Here is a 19,877-nt window from a genome sequence, read left to right on the forward strand (position 1 = left end):
CAGTCTCTCTCCCTCCTATCAGCCCCACTCTACCATTCATTCCCTTCTCGGTCAGTCTCTCTCCATTCCCATCAGCCCCACTCTGCCACTCATTCCCTTCTCGGTCAGTCTCTCTCCATTCCCATCAGCCTCACTCTGCCACTCATTCTCGGTCAGTCTCTCTCCATTCCCATCACCACTCTGCCACTCATTCCCTTCTCGGTCAGTCTCTCTCCATTCCCATCAGCCCCACTCTGCCACTCATTCCCTTCTCGGTCAGTCTCTCTCCATTCCCATCAGCCCCACTCTGCCACTCATTCTCGGTCAGTCTCTCTCCATTCCCATCAGCCCCACTCTGCCACTCATTCTCGGTCAGTCTCTCTCCATTCCCATCACCACTCTGCCACTCATTCCCTTCTCGGTCAGTCTCTCTCCATTCCCATCAGCCCCACTCTGCCACTCATTCCCTTCTCGGTCAGTCTCTCTCCATTCCCATCAGCCCCACTCTGCCATTCATTCCCTTCTCGGTCAGTCTCTCTCCATTCCCATCAGCCCCACTCTGCCACTCATTCTCGGTCAGTCTCTCTCCCTTCCCATCAGCCCCACTCTGCCACTCATTCTCGGTCAGTCTCTCTCCCTTCCCATCAGCCCCACTCTGCCACTCATTCTCGGTCAGTCTCTCTCCATTCCCATCAGCCCCACTCTGCCACTCATTCTCGGTCAGTCTCTCTCCATTCCCATCAGCCCCACTCTGCCACTCATTCCCTTCTCGGTCAGTCTCTCTCCATTCCCATCAGCCCCACTCTGCCACTCATTCTCTGTCAGTCTCTCTCCATTCCCATCAGCCCCACTCTGCCACTCATTCCCTTCTCGGTCAGTCTCTCTCCCTCCCATCAGCCCCACTCTGCCACTCATTCCCTTCTCGGTCAGTCTCTCTCCCTCTCATCAGCCCCACTCTGGCACTCATTCCCTTCTCGGTCAGTCTCTCTCCATTCCCATCAGCCCCACTCTGCCACTCATTCCCTTCTCGGTCAGTCTGTCTCCATTCCCATCAGCCCCACTCTGCCACTCATTCCCTTCTCGGTCAGTCTCTCTCCCTCCCATCAGCCCCACTCTCCCACTCATTCCCTTCTCGGTCAGTCTCTCTCCCTCCCATCAGCCCCTCTCTGCCACTCATTCCCTTCTCGGTCAGTCTCTCTCCCTCCCATCAGCCCCACTCTGCCACTCATTCCCTTCTCGGTCAGTCTCTCTCCCTCCCATCAGCCCCACTCTCCCACTCATTCCCTTCTCGGTCAGTCTCTCTCCATTCCCATCACCACTCTGCCACTCATTCCCTTCTCGGTCAGTCTCTCTCCATTCCCATCAGCCCCACTCTGCCACTCATTCTCGGTCAGTCTCTCTCCATTCCCATCAGCCCCACTCTGCCACTCATTCCCTTCTCGGTCAGTCTCTCTCCATTCCCATCAGCCCCACTCTGCCACTCATTCTCGGTCAGTCTCTCTCCATTCCCATCAGCCCCACTCTGCCACTCATTCTCGGTCAGTCTCTCTCCATTCCCATCAGCCCCACTCTGCCACTCATTCCCTTCTCGGTCAGTCTCTCTCCCTCCCATCAGCCCCACTCTGCCACTCATTCTCGGTCAGTCTCTCTCCATTCCCATCAGCCCCACTCTGCCACTCATTCCCTTCTCGGTCAGTCTCTCTCCATTCCCATCAGCCCCACTCTGCCACTCATTCTCGGTCAGTCTCTCTCCATTCCCATCAGCCCCACTCTGCCACTCATTCTCGGTCAGTCTCTCTCCATTCCCATCAGCCCCACTCTGCCACTCATTCCCTTCTCGGTCAGTCTATCTCCATTCCCATCAGCCCCACTCTGCCACTCATTCTCGGTCAGTCTCTCTCCATTCCCATCAGCCCCACTCTGCCACTCATTCTCGGTCAGTCTCTCTCCATTCCCATCAGCCCCACTCTGCCACTCATTCCCTTCTCGGTCAGTCTCTCTCCATTCCCATCAGCCCCACTCTGCCATTCATTCCCTTCTCGGTCATTCTCTCTCCATTCCCATCAGCCCCACTCTGCCACTCATTCCCTTCTCGGTCAGTCTCTCTCCATTCCCATCAGCCCCACTCTGCCACCCATTCTCGGTCAGTCTCTCTCCATTCCCATCAGCCCCACTCTGCCACTCATTCCCTTCTCGGTCAGTCTCTCTCCATTCACATCAGCCCCACCCTGCCACTCATTCTCGGTCAGTCTCTCTCCATTCCCATCACCACTCTGCCACTCATTCCCTTCTCGGTCAGTCTCTCTCCATTCCCATCAGCCCCACACTGCCACTCATTCCCTTGTCGGTCAGTCTCTCTCCATTCCCATCAGCCCCACTCTGCCACTCATTCTCGGTCAGTCTCTCTCCATTCCCATCAGCCCCACTCTACCACTCATTCCCTTCTCGGTCAGTCTCTCTCCATTCCCATCAGCCCCACTCTGCCACTCATTCCCTTCTCGGTCAGTCTCTCTCCATTCCCATCACCACTCTGCCACTCATTCCCTTCTCGGTCAGTCTCTCTCCATTCCCATCAGCCCCACCCTGCCACTCATTCTCGGTCAGTCTCTCTCCATTCCCATCACCACTCTGCCACTCATTCCCTTCTCGGTCAGTCTCTCTCCATTCCCATCAGCCCCACTCTACCACTCATTCCCTTCTCGGTCAGTCTCTCTCCATTCCCATCACCACCCTGCCACTCATTCCCTTCTCGGTCAGTCTCTCTCCATTCCCATCAGCCCCACTCTACCACTCATTCCCTTCTCGGTCAGTCTCTCTCCATTCCCATCAGCCCCACTCTGCCACTCATTCTCGGTCAGTCTCTCTCCCTTCCCATCAGCCCCACTCTGCCACTCATTCTCGGTCAGTCTCTCTCCCTTCCCATCACCACTCTGCCACTCATTCACGGTCAGTCTCTCTCCATTCCCATCACCACTCTGCCACTCATTCCCTTCTCGGTCAGTCTCTCTCCCTTCCCATCAGCCCCACTCTGCCACTCATTCTCGGTCAGTCTCTCTCCCTTCCCATCAGCCCCACTCTGCCACTCATTCTCGGTCAGTCTCTCTCCATTCCCATCAGCCCCACTCTGCCACTCATTCCCTTCTCGGTCAGTCTCTCTCCATTCCCATCAGCCCCACTCTGCCACTCATTCCCTTCTCGGTCAGTCTCTCTCCATTCCCATCAGCCCCGCTCTCCCACTCATTCCCTTCTCGGTCAGTCTCTCTCCATTCTTATCAGCCCCACTCTGCCACTCATTCCCTTCTCGGTCAGTCTCTCTCCCTCCTATCAGCCCCACTCTACCATTCATTCCCTTCTCGGTCAGTCTCTCTTTATTCCCATCAGCCCCACTCTGCCACTCATTCCCTTCTCGGTCAGTCTCTCTCCATTCCCATCAGCCCCACTCTGCCACTCATTCTCGGTCAGTCTCTCTCCATTCCCATCACCACTCTGCCACTCATTCCCTTCTCGGTCAGTCTCTCTCCATTCCCATCAGCCCCACTCTGCCACTCATTCCCTTCTCGGTCAGTCTCTCTCCATTCCCATCAGCCCCACTCTGCCACTCATTCTCGGTCAGTCTCTCTCCATTCCCATCAGCCCCACTCTGCCACTCATTCTCGGTCAGTCTCTCTCCATTCCCATCACCACTCTGCCACTCATTCCCTTCTCGGTCAGTCTCTCTCCATTCCCATCAGCCCCACTCTGCCACTCATTCCCTTCTCGGTCAGTCTCTCTCCATTCCCATCAGCCCCACTCTGCCATTCATTCCCTTCTCGGTCAGTCTCTCTCCATTCCCATCAGCCCCACTCTGCCACTCATTCTCGGTCAGTCTCTCTCCCTTCCCATCAGCCCCACTCTGCCACTCATTCTCGGTCAGTCTCTCTCCCTTCCCATCAGCCCCACTCTGCCACTCATTCTCGGTCAGTCTCTCTCCATTCCCATCAGCCCCACTCTGCCACTCATTCTCGGTCAGTCTCTCTCCATTCCCATCAGCCCCACTCTGCCACTCATTCCCTTCTCGGTCAGTCTCTCTCCATTCCCATCAGCCCCACTCTGCCACTCATTCTCTGTCAGTCTCTCTCCATTCCCATCAGCCCCACTCTGCCACTCATTCCCTTCTCGGTCAGTCTCTCGCCCTCCCATCAGCCCCACTCTGCCACTCATTCCCTTCTCGGTCAGTCTCTCTCCCTCCCATCAGCCCCACTCTGCCACTCATTCCCTTCTCGGTCAGTCTCTCTCCATTCCCATCAGCCCCACTCTGCCACTCATTCCCTTCTCGGTCAGTCTGTCTCCATTCCCATCAGCCCCACTCTGCCACTCATTCCCTTCTCGGTCAGTCTCTCTCCCTCCCATCAGCCCCACTCTCCCACTCATTCCCTTCTCGGTCAGTCTCTCTCCCTCCCATCAGCCCCACTCTGCCACTCATTCCCTTCTCGGTCAGTCTCTCTCCCTCCCATCAGCCCCACTCTGCCACTCATTCCCTTCTCGGTCAGTCTCTCTCCCTCCCATCAGCCCCACTCTCCCACTCATTCCCTTCTCGGTCAGTCTCTCTCCATTCCCATCACCACTCTGCCACTCATTCCCTTCTCGGTCAGTCTCTCTCCATTCCCATCAGCCCCACTCTGCCACTCATTCCCTTCTCGGTCAGTCTCTCTCCTTTCCCATCACCACTCTGCCACTCATTCCCTTCTCGGACAGTCTCTCTCCATTCCCATCAGCCCCACTCTGCCACTCATTCTCGGTCAGTCTCTCTCCATTCCCATCAGCCCCACTCTGCCACTCATTCCCTTCTCGGTCAGTCTCTCTCCCTCCCATCAGCCCCACTCTGCCACTCATTCTCGGTCAGTCTCTCTCCATTCCCATCAGCCCCACTCTGCCACTCTTTCCCTTCTCGGTCAGTCTCTCTCCATTCCCATCAGCCCCACTCTGCCACTCATTCTCGGTCAGTCTCTCTCCATTCCCATCAGCCCCACTCTGCCACTCATTCTCGGTCAGTCTCTCTCCATTCCCATCAGCCCCACTCTGCCACTCATTCCCTTCTCGGTCAGTCTCTCTCCATTCCCATCAGCCCCACTCTGCCACTCATTCCCTTCTCGGTCAGTCTCTCTCCCTCCCATCAGCCCCACTCTGCCACTCATTCTCGGTCAGTCTCTCTCCATTCCCATCAGCCCCACTCTGCCACTCATTCCCTTCTCGGTCAGTCTCTCTCCATTCCCATCAGCCCCACTCTGCCACTCATTCTCGGTCAGTCTCTCTCCATTCCCATCAGCCCCACTCTGCCACTCATTCTCGGTCAGTCTCTCTCCATTCCCATCAGCCCCACTCTGCCACTCATTCCCTTCTCGGTCAGTCTCTCTCCATTCCCATCAGCCCCACTCTGCCACTCATTCTCGGTCAGTCTCTCTCCATTCCCATCAGCCCCACTCTGCCACTCATTCTCGGTCAGTCTCTCTCCATTCCCATCAGCCCCACTCTGCCACTCATTCCCTTCTCGGTCAGTCTCTCTCCATTCCCATCAGCCCCACTCTGCCACTCATTCCCTTCTCGGTCAGTCTCTCTCCATTCCCATCAGCCCCACTCTGCCACTCATTCTCGATCAGTCTCTCTCCATTCCCATCAGCCCCACTCTGCCATTCATTCCCTTCTCGGTCAGTCTCTCTCCATTCCCATCAGCCCCACTCTGCCATTCATTCCCTTCTCGGTCAGTCTCTCTCCATTCCCATCAGCCCCACTCTGCCACTCATTCCCTTCTCTGTCATTCTCCCTCCCTCCCATCAGCCCCACTCTGCCACTCATTCCCTTCTCGGTCATTCTCTCTCCCTCCCACCAGCCCCACTCTGCCACTCATTCCCTTCTCGGTCAGTCTCTCTCCATTCCCATCAGCCCCACTCTGCCACTCATTCCCTTCTCGGTCAGTCTCTCTCCATTCCCATCAGCCCCACTCTGCCACTCATTCCCTTCTCGGTCATTCTCTCTCCCTCCCATCAGCCCCACTCTGCCACTCATTCCCTTCTCGGTCATTCTCTCTCCCTCCCACCAGCCCCACTCTGCCACTCATTCCCTTCTCGGTCAGTCTCTCTCCATTCCCATCAGCCCCACTCTGCCACTCATTCCCTTCTCGGTCAGTCTCTCTCCATTCCCATCAGCCCCACTCTCCCACTCATTCTCGGTCAGTCTCTCTCCATTCCCATCACCACACTGCCACTCATTCCCTTCTCGGTCAGTCTCTCTCCATTCCCATCAGCCCCACTCTACCACTCATTCCCTTCTCGGTCAGTCTCTCTCCATTCCCATCAGCCCCACTCTGCCACTCATTCTCGGTCAGTCTCTCTCCATTCCCATCAGCCCCACTCTGCCACTCATTCCCTTCTCGGTCAGTCTCTCTCCATTCCCATCAGCCCCACTCTACCACTCATTCCCTTCTCGGTCAGTCTCTCTCCATTCCCATCAGCCCCACTCTGCCACTCATTCTCGGTCAGTCTCTCTCCATTCCCATCAGCCCCACTCTGCCACTCATTCTCGGTCAGTCTCTCTCCATTCCCATCAGCCCCACTCTGCCACTCATTCTCGGTCAGTCTCTCTCCATTCCCATCAGCCCCACTCTACCACTCATTCCCTTCTCGGTCAGTCTCTCTCCATTCCCATCAGCCCCACTCTGCCACTCATTCCCTTCTCGGTCAGTCTCTCTCCATTCCCATCAGCCCCACTCTGCCACTCATTCCCCTCTCGGTCAGTCTCTCTCCATTCCCATCAGCCCCACTCTGCCACTCATTCCCTTCTCGGTCAGTCTCTCTCCATTCCCATCAGCCCCACTCTGCCACTCATTCCCCTCTCGGTCAGTCTCTCTCCATTCCCATCAGCCCAACTCTGCCACTCATTCCCTTCTCGGTCAGTCTCTCTCCATTCCCATCAGCCCCACTCTGCCACTCATTCCCCTCTCGGTCAGTCTCTCTCCATTCCCATCAGCCCCACCCTGCCACTCATTCCCTTCTCGGTCAGTCTCTCTCCATTCCCATCAGCCCCACCCTGCCACTCATTCCCTTCTCGGTCATTCTCTCTCCATTCCCATCAGCCCCACTCTGCCATTCATTCCCTTCTCGGTCAGTCTCTCTCCATTCCCATCAGCCCCACTCTGCCACTCATTCTCGGTCAGTCTCTCTCCATTCCCATCAGCCCCACTCTGCCACTCATTCCCTTCTCGGTCAGTCTCTCTCCATTCACATCAGCCCCACCCTGCCACTCATTCTCGGTCAGTCTCTCTCCATTCCCATCACCACTCTGCCACTCATTCCCTTCTCGGTCAGTCTCTCTCCATTCCCATCAGCCCCACCCTGTCACTCATTCCCTTCTCAGTCAGTCTCTCTCCATTCCCATCAGCCCCACTCTACCACTCATTCCCTTCTCGGTCAGTCTCTCTCCATTCCCATCAGCCCCACTCTGCCACTCATTCCCTTCTCGGTCAGTCTCTCTCCATTCCCATCAGCACTCTGCCACTCATTCCCTTCTCGGTCAGTCTCTCTCCATTCCCATCAGCCCCACCCTGCCACTCATTCTCGGTCAGTCTCTCTCCATTCCCATCACCACTCTGCCACTCATTCCCTTCTCGGTCACTCTCTCTCCATTCCCATCAGCCCCACTCTACCACTCATTCCCTTCTCGGTCAGTCTCTCTCCATTCCCATCACCACCCTGCCACTCATTCCCTTCTCGGTCAGTCTCTCTCCATTCCCATCAGCCCCACTCTACCACTCATTCCCTTCTCGGTCAGTCTCTCTCCATTCCCATCAGCCCCACTCTGCCACTCATTCTCGGTCAGTCTCTCTCCCTTCCCATCAGCCCCACTCTGCCACTCATTCTCGGTCAGTCTCTCTCCCTTCCCATCACCACTCTGCCACTCATTCTCGGTCAGTCTCTCTCCATTCCCATCACCACTCTGCCACTCATTCCCTTCTCGGTCAGTCTCTCTCCCTTCCCATCAGCCCCACTCTGCCACTCATTCTCGGTCAGTCTCTCTCCCTTCCCATCAGCCCCACTCTGCCACTCATTCTCGGTCAGTCTCTCTCCATTCCCATCAGCCCCACTCTGCCACTCATTCCCTTCTCGGTCAGTCTCTCTCCATTCCCATCAGCCCCACTCTGCCACTCATTCCCTTCTCGGTCAGTCTCTCTCCATTCCCATCAGCCCCGCTCTCCCACTCATTCCCTTCTCGGTCAGTCTCTCTCCATTCCCATCAGCCCCACTCTACCACTCATTCCCTTCTCGGTCAGTCTCTCTCCATTCCCATCAGCCCCACTCTGCCACTCATTCTCGGTCAGTCTCTCTCCATTCCCATCAGCCCCACTCTGCCACTCATTCCCTTCTCGGTCAGTCTCTCTCCATTCCCATCAGCCCCACTCTACCACTCATTCCCTTCTCGGTCAGTCTCTCTCCATTCCCATCAGCCCCACTCTGCCACTCATTCTCGGTCAGTCTCTCTCCATTCCCATCAGCCCCACTCTGCCACTCATTCTCGGTCAGTCTCTCTCCATTCCCATCAGCCCCACTCTGCCACTCATTCTCGGTCAGTCTCTCTCCATTCCCATCAGCCCCACTCTACCACTCATTCCCTTCTCGGTCAGTCTCTCTCCATTCCCATCAGCCCCACTCTGCCACTCATTCCCTTCTCGGTCAGTCTCTCTCCATTCCCATCAGCCCCACTCTGCCACTCATTCCCCTCTCGGTCAGTCTCTCTCCATTCCCATCAGCCCCACTCTGCCACTCATTCCCTTCTCGGTCAGTCTCTCTCCATTCCCATCAGCCCCACTCTGCCACTCATTCCCCTCTCGGTCAGTCTCTCTCCATTCCCATCAGCCCAACTCTGCCACTCATTCCCTTCTCGGTCAGTCTCTCTCCATTCCCATCAGCCCCACTCTGCCACTCATTCCCCTCTCGGTCAGTCTCTCTCCATTCCCATCAGCCCCACCCTGCCACTCATTCCCTTCTCGGTCAGTCTCTCTCCATTCCCATCAGCCCCACCCTGCCACTCATTCCCTTCTCGGTCATTCTCTCTCCATTCCCATCAGCCCCACTCTGCCATTCATTCCCTTCTCGGTCAGTCACTCTCCATTCCCATCAGCCCCACTCTGCCACTCATTCTCGGTCAGTCTCTCTCCATTCCCATCAGCCCCACTCTGCCACTCATTCCCTTCTCGGTCAGTCTCTCTCCATTCACATCAGCCCCACCCTGCCACTCATTCTCGGTCAGTCTCTCTCCATTCCCATCACCACTCTGCCACTCATTCCCTTCTCGGTCAGTCTCTCTCCATTCCCATCAGCCCCACTCTACCACTCATTCCCTTCTCGGTCAGTCTCTCTCCATTCCCATCAGCCCCACTCTGCCACTCATTCCCTTCTCGGTCAGTCTCTCTCCATTCCCATCACCACTCTGCCACTCATTCCCTTCTTGGTCAGTCTCTCTCCATTCCCATCAGCCCCACCCTGCCACTCATTCTCGGTCAGTCTCTCTCCATTCCCATCACCACTCTGCCACTCATTCCCTTCTCGGTCAGTCTCTCTCCATTCCCATCAGCCCCACTCTACCACTCATTCCCTTCTCGGTCAGTCTCTCTCCATTCCCATCACCACCCTGCCACTCATTCCCTTCTCGGTCAGTCTCTCTCCATTCCCATCAGCCCCACTCTACCACTCATTCCCTTCTCGGTCAGTCTCTCTCCATTCCCATCAGCCCCACTCTGCCACTCATTCTCGGTCAGTCTCTCTCCCTTCCCATCAGCCCCACTCTGCCACTCATTCTCGGTCAGTCTCTCTCCCTTCCCATCACCACTCTGCCACTCATTCTCGGTCAGTCTCTCTCCATTCCCATCACCACTCTGCCACTCATTCCCTTCTCGGTCAGTCTCTCTCCCTTCCCATCAGCCCCACTCTGCCACTCATTCTCGGTCAGTCTCTCTCCCTTCCCATCAGCCCCACTCTGCCACTCATTCTCGGTCAGTCTCTCTCCATTCCCATCAGCCCCACTCTGCCACTCATTCCCTTCTCGGTCAGTCTCTCTCCATTCCCATCAGCCCCACTCTGCCACTCATTCCCTTCTCGGTCAGTCTCTCTCCATTCCCATCAGCCCCGCTCTCCCACTCATTCCCTTCTCGGTCAGTCTCTCTCCATTCCCATCAGCCCCACTCTGCCACTCATTCCCTTCTCGGTCAGTCTCTCTCCCTCCTATCAGCCCCACTCTACCATTCATTCCCTTCTCGGTCAGTCTCTCTCCATTCCCATCAGCCCCACTCTGCCACTCATTCCCTTCTCGGTCAGTCTCACTCCATTCCCATCAGCCCCACTCTGCCACTCATTCTCGGTCAGTCTCTCTCCATTCCCATCACCACTCTGCCACTCATTCCCTTCTCGGTCAGTCTCTCTCCATTCCCATCAGCCCCACTCTGCCACTCATTCCCTTCTCGGTCAGTCTCTCTCCATTCCCATCAGCCCCACTCTGCCACTCATTCTCGGTCAGTCTCTCTCCATTCCCATCAGCCCCACTCTGCCACTCATTCTCGGTCAGTCTCTCTCCATTCCCATCAGCCCCACTCTGCCACTCATTCTCGGTCAGTCTCTCTCCATTCCCATCACCACTCTGCCACTCATTCCCTTCTCGGTCAGTCTCTCTCCATTCCCTTCAGCCCCACTCTGCCACTCATTCCCTTCTCGGTCAGTCTCTCTCCATTCCCATCAGCCCCACTCTGCCATTCATTCCCTTCTCGGTCAGTCTCTCTCCATTCCCATCAGCCCCACTCTGCCACTCATTCTCGGTCAGTCTCTCTCCCTTCCCATCAGCCCCACTCTGCCACTCATTCTCGGTCAGTCTCTCTCCCTTCCCATCAGCCCCACTCTGCCACTCATTCTCGGTCAGTCTCTCTCCATTCCCATCAGCCCCACTCTGCCACTCATTCTCGGTCAGTCTCTCTCCATTCCCATCAGCCCCACTCTGCCACTCATTCCCTTCTCGGTCAGTCTCTCTCCATTCCCATCAGCCCCACTCTGCCACTCATTCTCTGTCAGTCTCTCTCCATTCCCATCAGCCCCACTCTGCCACTCATTCCCTTCTCGGTCAGTCTCTCTCCCTCCCATCAGCCCCACTCTGCCACTCATTCCCTTCTCGGTCAGTCTCTCTCCATTCCCATCAGCCCCACTCTGCCACTCATTCCCTTCTCGGTCAGTCTGTCTCCATTCCCATCAGCCCCACTCTGCCACTCATTCCCTTCTCGGTCAGTCTCTCTCCCTCCCATCAGCCCCACTCTCCCACTCATTCCCTTCTCGGTCAGTCTCTCTCCCTCCCATCAGCCCCACTCTGCCACTCATTCCCTTCTCGGTCAGTCTCTCTCCCTCCCATCAGCCCCACTCTGCCACTCATTCCCTTCTCGGTCAGTCTCTCTCCCTCCCATCAGCCCCACTCTCCCACTCATTCCCTTCTCGGTCAGTCTCTCTCCATTCCCATCAGCCCCACTCTGCCACTCATTCCCTTCTCGGTCAGTCTCTCTCCATTCCCATCAGCCCCACTCTGCCACTCATTCTCGGTCAGTCTCTCTCCATTCCCATCAGCCCCACTCTGCCACTCATTCTCGGTCAGTCTCTCTCCATTCCCATCAGCCCCACTCTGCCACTCATTCCCTTCTCGGTCAGTCTCTCTCCATTCCCATCAGCCCCACTCTGCCACTCATTCCCTTCTCGGTCAGTCTCTCTCCATTCCCATCAGCCCCACTCTGCCACTCATTCTCGGTCAGTCTCTCTCCATTCCCATCAGCCCCACTCTGCCACTCATTCCCTTCTCGGTCAGTCTCTCTCCCTCCCATCAGCCCCACTCTGCCACTCATTCTCGGTCAGTCTCTCTCCATTCCCATCAGCCCCACTCTGCCACTCATTCCCTTCTCGGTCAGTCTCTCTCCATTCCCATCAGCCCCACTCTGCCACTCATTCTCGGTCAGTCTCTCTCCATTCCCATCAGCCCCACTCTGCCACTCATTCTCGGTCAGTCTCTCTCCATTCCCATCAGCCCCAGTCTGCCACTCATTCCCTTCTCGGTCAGTCTCTCTCCATTCCCATCAGCCCCACTCTGCCACTCATTCTCGGTCAGTCTCTCTCCATTCCCATCAGCCCCACTCTGCCACTCATTCTCGGTCAGTCTCACTCCATTCCCATCAGCCCCACTCTGCCACTCATTCCCTTCTCGGTCAGTCTCTCTCCATTCCCATCAGCCCCACTCTGCCATTCATTCCCTTCTCGGTCATTCTCTCTCCATTCCCATCAGCCCCACTCTGCCACTCATTCCCTTCTCGGTCAGTCTCTCTCCATTCCCATCAGCCCCACTCTGCCACTCATTCTCGGTCAGTCTCTCTCCATTCCCATCAGCCCCACTCTGCCACTCATTCCCTTCTCGGTCAGTCTCTCTCCATTCACATCAGCCCCACCCTGCCACTCATTCTCGGTCAGTCTCTCTCCATTCCCATCACCACTCTGCCACTCATTCCCTTCTCGGTCAGTCTCTCTCCATTCCCATCAGCCCCACACTGCCACTCATTCCCTTCTCGGTCAGTCTCTCTCCATTCCCATCAGCCCCACTCTGCCACTCATTCTCGGTCAGTCTCTCTCCATTCCCATCAGCCCCACTCTACCACTCATTCCCTTCTCGGTCAGTCTCTCTCCATTCCCATCAGCCCCACTCTGCCACTCATTCCCTTCTCGGTCAGTCTCTCTCCATTCCCATCACCACTCTGCCACTCATTCCCTTCTCGGTCAGTCTCTCTCCATTCCCATCAGCCCCACTCTGCCACTCATTCCCTTCTTGGTCAGTCTCTCTCCATTCCCATCACCACTCTGCCACTCATTCCCTTCTCGGTCTGTCTCTCTCCATTCCCATCAGCCCCACCCTGCCACTCATTCTCGGTCAGTCTCTCTCCATTCCCATCAGCCCCACTCTGCCACTCATTCCCTTCTCGGTCAGTCTCTCTCCATTCCCATCACCACTCTGCCACTCATTCCCTTCTCGGTCAGTCTCTCTCCATTCCCATCACCACTCTGCCACTCATTCCCTTCTCGGTCAGTCTCTCTCCATTCCCATCAGCCCCACTCTACCACTCATTCCCTTCTCGGTCAGTCTCTCTCCATTCCCATCACCACCCTGCCACTCATTCCCTTCTCGGTCAGTCTCTCTCCATTCCCATCAGCCCCACTCTACCACTCATTCCCTTCTCGGTCAGTCTCTCTCCATTCCCATCAGCCCCACTCTGCCACTCATTCTCGGTCAGTCTCTCTCCCTTCCCATCAGCCCCACTCTGCCAGTCATTCTCGGTCAGTCTCTCTCCCTTCCCATCACCACTCTGCCACTCATTCTCGGTCAGTCTCTCTCCATTCCCATCACCACTCTGCCACTCATTCCCTCCTCGGTCAGTCTCTCTCCCTTCCCATCAGCCCCACTCTGCCACTCATTCTCGGTCAGTCTCTCTCCCTTCCCATCAGCCCCACTCTGCCACTCATTCTCGGTCAGTCTCTCTCCATTCCCATCAGCCCCACTCTGCCACTCATTCCCTTCTCGGTCAGTCTCTCTCCATTCCCATCAGCCCCACTCTGCCACTCATTCCCTTCTCGGTCAGTCTCTCTCCATTCCCATCAGCCCCGCTCTCCCACTCATTCCCTTCTCGGTCAGTCTCTCTCCATTCTTATCAGCCCCACTCTGCCACTCATTGCCTTCTCGGTCAGTCTCTCTCCCTCCTATCAGCCCCACTCTACCATTCATTCCCTTCTCGGTCAGTCTCTCTCCATTCCCATCAGCCCCACTCTGCCACTCATTCCCTTCTCGGTCAGTCTCTCTCCATTCCCATCAGCCTCACTCTGCCACTCATTCTCGGTCAGTCTCTCTCCATTCCCATCACCACTCTGCCACTCATTCCCTTCTCGGTCAGTCTCTCTCCATTCCCATCAGCCCCACTCTGCCACTCATTCCCTTCTCGGTCAGTCTCTCTCCATTCCCATCAGCCCCACTCTGCCACTCATTCTCGGTCAGTCTCTCTCCATTCCCATCAGCCCCACTCTGCCACTCATTCTCGGTCAGTCTCTCTCCATTCCCATCACCACTCTGCCACTCATTCCCTTCTCGGTCAGTCCCTCTCCATTCCCATCAGCCCCACTCTGCCACTCATTCCCTTCTCGGTCAGTCTCTCTCCATTCCCATCAGCCCCACTCTGCCATTCATTCCCTTCTCGGTCAGTCTCTCTCCATTCCCATCAGCCCCACTCTGCCACTCATTCTCGGTCAGTCTCTCTCCCTTCCCATCAGCCCCACTCTGCCACTCATTCTCGGTCAGTCTCTCTCCCTTCCCATCAGCCCCACTCTGCCACTCATTCTCGGTCAGTCTCTCTCCATTCCCATCAGCCCCACTCTGCCACTCATTCTCGGTCAGTCTCTCTCCATTCCCATCAGCCCCACTCTGCCACTCATTCCCTTCTCGGTCAGTCTCTCTCCATTCCCATCAGCCCCACTCTGCCACTCATTCTCTGTCAGTCTCTCTCCATTCCCATCAGCCCCACTCTGCCACTCATTCCCTTCTCGGTCAGTCTCTCTCCCTCTCATCAGCCCCACTCTGCCACTCATTCTCTGTCAGTCTCTCTCCCTCCCATCAGCCCCACTCTGCCACTCATTCCCTTCTCGGTCAGTCTCTCTCCCTCTCATCAGCCCCACTCTGCCACTCATTCCCTTCTCGGTCAGTCTCTCTCCATTCCCATCAGCCCCACTCTGCCACTCATTCCCTTCTCGGTCAGTCTGTCTCCATTCCCATCAGCCCCACTCTGCCACTCATTCCCTTCTCGGTCAGTCTCTCTCCCTCCCATCAGCCCCACTCTCCCACTCATTCCCTTCTCGGTCAGTCTCTCTCCCTCCCATCAGCCCCACTCTGCCACTCATTCCCTTCTCGGTCAGTCTCTCTCCCTCCCATCAGCCCCACTCTGCCACTCATTCCCTTCTCGGTCAGTCTCTCTCCCTCCCATCAGCCCCACTCTCCCACTCATTCCCTTCTCGGTCAGTCTCTCTCCATTCCCATCACCACTCTGCCACTCATTCCCTTCTCGGTCAGTCTCTCTCCATTCCCATCAGCCCCACTCTGCCACTCATTCTCGGTCAGTCTCTCTCCATTCTCATCAGCCCCACTCTGCCACTCATTCCCTTCTCGGTCAGTCTCTCTCCATTCCCATCAGCCCCACTCTGCCACTCATTCTCGGTCAGTCTCTCTCCATTCCCATCAGCCCCACTCTGCCACTCATTCTCGGTCAGTCTCTCTCCATTCCCATCAGCGCCACTCTGCCACTCATTCCCTTCTCGGTCAGTCTCTCTCCCTCCCATCAGCCCCACTGCCACTCATTCTCGGTCAGTCTCTCTCCATTCCCATCAGCCCCACTCTGCCACTCATTCCCTTCTCGGTCAGTCTCTCTCCATTCCCATCAGCCCCACTCTGCCACTCATTCTCGGTCAGTCTCTCTCCATTCCCATCAGCCCCACTCTGCCACTCATTCTCGGTCAGTCTCTCTCCATTCCCATCAGCCCCACTCTGCCACTCATTCCCTTCTCGGTCAGTCTATCTCCATTCCCATCAGCCCCACTCTGCCACTCATTCTCGGTCAGTCTCTCTCCATTCCCATCAGCCCCACTCTGCCACTCATTCTCGGTCAGTCTCTCTCCATTCCCATCAGCCCCACTCTGCCACTCATTCCCTTCTCGGTCAGTCTCTCTCCATTCCCATCAGCCCCACTCTGCCATTCATTCCCTTCTCGGTCATTCTCTCTCCATTCCCATCAGCCCCACTCTGCCACTCATTCCCTTCTCGGTCAGTCTCTCTCCATTCCCATCAGCCCCACTCTGCCACTCATTCTCGGTCAGTCTCTCTCCATTCCCATCAGCCCCACTCTGCCACTCATTCCCTTCTCGGTCAGTCTCTCTCCATTCACATCAGCCCCACCCTGCCACTCATTCTCGGTCAGTCTCTCTCCATTCCCATCACCACTCTGCCACTCATTCCCTTCTCGGTCAGTCTCTCTCCATTCCCATCAGCCCCACACTGCCACTCATTCCCTTGTCGGTCAGTCTCTCTCCATTCCCATCAGCCCCACTCTGCCACTCATTCTCGGTCAGTCTCTCTCCATTCCCATCAGCCCCACTCTACCACTCATTCCCTTCTCGGTCAGTCTCTCTCCATTCCCATCAGCCCCACTCTGCCACTCATTCCCTTCTCGGTCAGTCTCTCTCCATTCCCATCACCACTCTGCCACTCATTCCCTTCTCAGTCAGTCTCTCTCCATTCCCATCAGCCCCACCCTGCCACTCATTCTCGGTCAGTCTCTCTCCATTCCCATCACCACTCTGCCACTCATTCCCTTCTCGGTCAGTCTCTCTCCATTCCCATCAGCCCCACTCTACCACTCATTCCCTTCTCGGTCAGTCTCTCTCCATTCCCATCACCACCCTGCCACTCATTCCCTTCTCGGTCAGTCTCTCTCCATTCCCATCAGCCCCACTCTACCACTCATTCCCTTCTCGGTCAGTCTCTCTCCATTCCCATCAGCCCCACTCTGCCACTCATTCTCGGTCAGTCTCTCTCCCTTCCCATCAGCCCCACTCTGCCACTCATTCTCGGTCAGTCTCTCTCCCTTCCCATCACCACTCTGCCACTCATTCTCGGTCAGTCTCTCTCCATTCCCATCACCACTCTGCCACTCATTCCCTTCTCGGTCAGTCTCTCTCCCTTCCCATCAGCCCCACTCTGCCACTCATTCTCGGTCAGTCTCTCTCCCTTCCCATCAGCCCCACTCTGCCACTCATTCTCGGTCAGTCTCTCTCCATTCCCATCAGCCCCACTCTGCCACTCATTCCCTTCTCGGTCAGTCTCTCTCCATTCCCATCAGCCCCACTCTGCCACTCATTCCCTTCTCGGTCAGTCTCTCTCCATTCCCATCAGCCCCGCTCTCCCACTCATTCCCTTCTCGGTCAGTCTCTCTCCATTCTTATCAGCCCCACTCTGCCACTCATTCCCTTCTCGGTCAGTCTCTCTCCCTCCTATCAGCCCCACTCTACCATTCATTCCCTTCTCGGTCAGTCTCTCTTTATTCCCATCAGCCCCACTCTGCCACTCATTCCCTTCTCGGTCAGTCTCTCTCCATTCCCATCAGCCCCACTCTGCCACTCATTCTCGGTCAGTCTCTCTCCATTCCCATCACCACTCTGCCACTCATTCCCTACTCGGTCAGTCTCTCTCCATTCCCATCAGCCCCACTCTGCCACTCATTCCCTTCTCGGTCAGTCTCTCTCCATTCCCATCAGCCCCACTCTGCCACTCATTCTCGGTCAGTCTCTCTCCATTCCCATCAGCCCCACTCTGCCACTCATTCTCGGTCAGTCTCTCTCCATTCCCATCACCACTCTGCCACTCATTCCCTTCTCGGTCAGTCTCTCTCCATTCCCATCAGCCCCACTCTGCCACTCATTCCCTTCTCGGTCAGTCTCTCTCCATTCCCATCAGCCCCACTCTGCCATTCATTCCCTTCTCGGTCAGTCTCTCTCCATTCCCATCAGCCCCACTCTGCCACTCATTCTCGGTCAGTCTCTCTCCCTTCCCATCAGCCCCACTCTGCCACTCATTCTCGGTCAGTCTCTCTCCCTTCCCATCAGCCCCACTCTGCCACTCATTCTCGGTCAGTCTCTCTCCATTCCCATCAGCCCCACTCTGCCACTCATTCTCGGTCAGTCTCTCTCCATTCCCATCAGCCCCACTCTGCCACTCATTCTCGGTCAGTCTCTCTCCATTCCCATCAGCCCCACTCTGCCACTCATTCCCTTCTCGGTCAGTCTCTCTCCATTCCCATCAGCCCCACTCTGCCATTCATTCCCTTCTCGGTCATTCTCTCTCCATTCCCATCAGCCCCACTCTGCCACTCATTCCCTTCTCGGTCAGTCTCTCTCCATTCCCATCAGCCCCACTCTGCCACTCATTCTCGGTCAGTCTCTCTCCATTCCCATCAGCCCCAGTCTGCCACTCATTCCCTTCTCGGTCAGTCTGTCTCCATTCCCATCAGCCCCACTCTGCCACTCATTCCCTTCTCGGTCAGTCTCTCTCCCTCCCATCAGCCCCACTCTCCCACTCATTCCCTTCTCGGTCAGTCTCTCTCCCTCCCATCAGCCCCACTCTGCCACTCATTCCCTTCTCGGTCAGTCTCTCTCCCTCCCATCAGCCCCACTCTGCCACTCATTCCCTTCTCGGTCAGTCTCTCTCCCTCCCATCAGCCCCACTCTCCCACTCATTCCCTTCTCGGTCAGTCTCTCTCCATTCCCATCACCACTCTGCCACTCATTCCCTTCTCGGTCAGTCTCTCTCCATTCCCATCAGCCCCACTCTGCCACTCATTCCCTTCTCGGTCAGTCTCTCTCCTTTCCCATCACCACTCTGCCACTCATTCCCTTCTCGGTCAGTCTCTCTCCATTCCCATCAGCCCCACTCTGCCACTCATTCTCGGTCAGTCTCTCTCCATTCCCATCAGCCCCACTCTGCCACTCATTCCCTTCTCGGTCAGTCTCTCTCCATTCCCATCAGCCCCACTCTGCCACTCATTCTCGGTCAGTCTCTCTCCATTCCCATCAGCCCCACTCTGCCACTCATTCTCGGTCAGTCTCTCTCCATTCCCATCAGCCCCACTCTGCCACTCATTCCCTTCTCGGTCAGTCTCTCTCCCTCCCATCAGCCCCACTCTGCCACTCATTCTCGGTCAGTCTCTCTCCATTCCCATCAGCCCCACTCTGCCACTCATTCCCTTCTCGGTCAGTCTCTCTCCATTCCCATCAGCCCCACTCTGCCACTCATTCTCGGTCAGTCTCTCTCCATTCCCATCAGCCCCACTCTGCCACTCATTCTCGGTCAGTCTCTCTCCATTCCCATCAGCCCCACTCTGCCACTCATTCCCTTCTCGGTCAGTCTCTCTCCATTCCCATCAGCCCCACTCTGCCACTCATTCTCGGTCAGTCTCTCTCCATTCCCATCAGCCCCACTCTGCCACTCATTCTCGGTCAGTCTCTCTCCATTCCCATCAGCCCCACTCTGCCACTCATTCCCTTCTCGGTCAGTCTCTCTCCATTCCCATCAGCCCCACTCTGCCATTCATTCCCTTCTCGGTCATTCTCTCTCCATTCCCATCAGCCCCACTCTGCCACTCATTCCCTTCTCGGTCAGTCTCTCTCCATTCCCATCAGCCCCACTCTGCCACTCATTCTCGGTCAGTCTCTCTCCATTCCCATCAGCCCCACTCTGCCACTCATTCCCTTCTCGGTCAGTCTCTCTCCATTCCCATCAGCCCCACTCTGCCACTCATTCCCTTCTCGGTCAGTCTCTCTCCATTCCCATCAGCCCCACTCTGCCACTCATTCCCTTCTCGGTCAGTCTCTCTCCATTCCCATCAGCCCCACCCTGCCACTCATTCCCTTCTCGGTCAGTCTCTCTCCCTCCCATCAGCCCCACCCTGCCACTCATTCCCTTCTCGGTCAGTCTCTCTCCCTCCCATCAGCCCCACTCTGCCACTCATTTTCGGTCAGTCTCTCTCCATTCCCATCAGCCCCACTCTGCCACTCATTCTCGGTCAGTCTCTCTCCATTCCCATCAGCCCCACTCTGCCACTCATTCTCGGTCAGTCTCTCTCCATTCCCATCAGCCCCACTCTGCCACTCATTCCCTTCTCGGTCAGTCTCTCTCCATTCCCATCAGCCCCACCCTGCCACTCATTCCCTTCTCGGTCAGTCTCTCTCCCTCCCATCAGCCCCACCCTGCCACTCATTCCCTTCTCGGTC

The sequence above is a fragment of the Hemitrygon akajei genome, chromosome 5 (assembly GCF_048418815.1).
Source record: "Hemitrygon akajei chromosome 5, sHemAka1.3, whole genome shotgun sequence".
NCBI lineage: Eukaryota > Metazoa > Chordata > Chondrichthyes > Myliobatiformes > Dasyatidae > Hemitrygon > Hemitrygon akajei.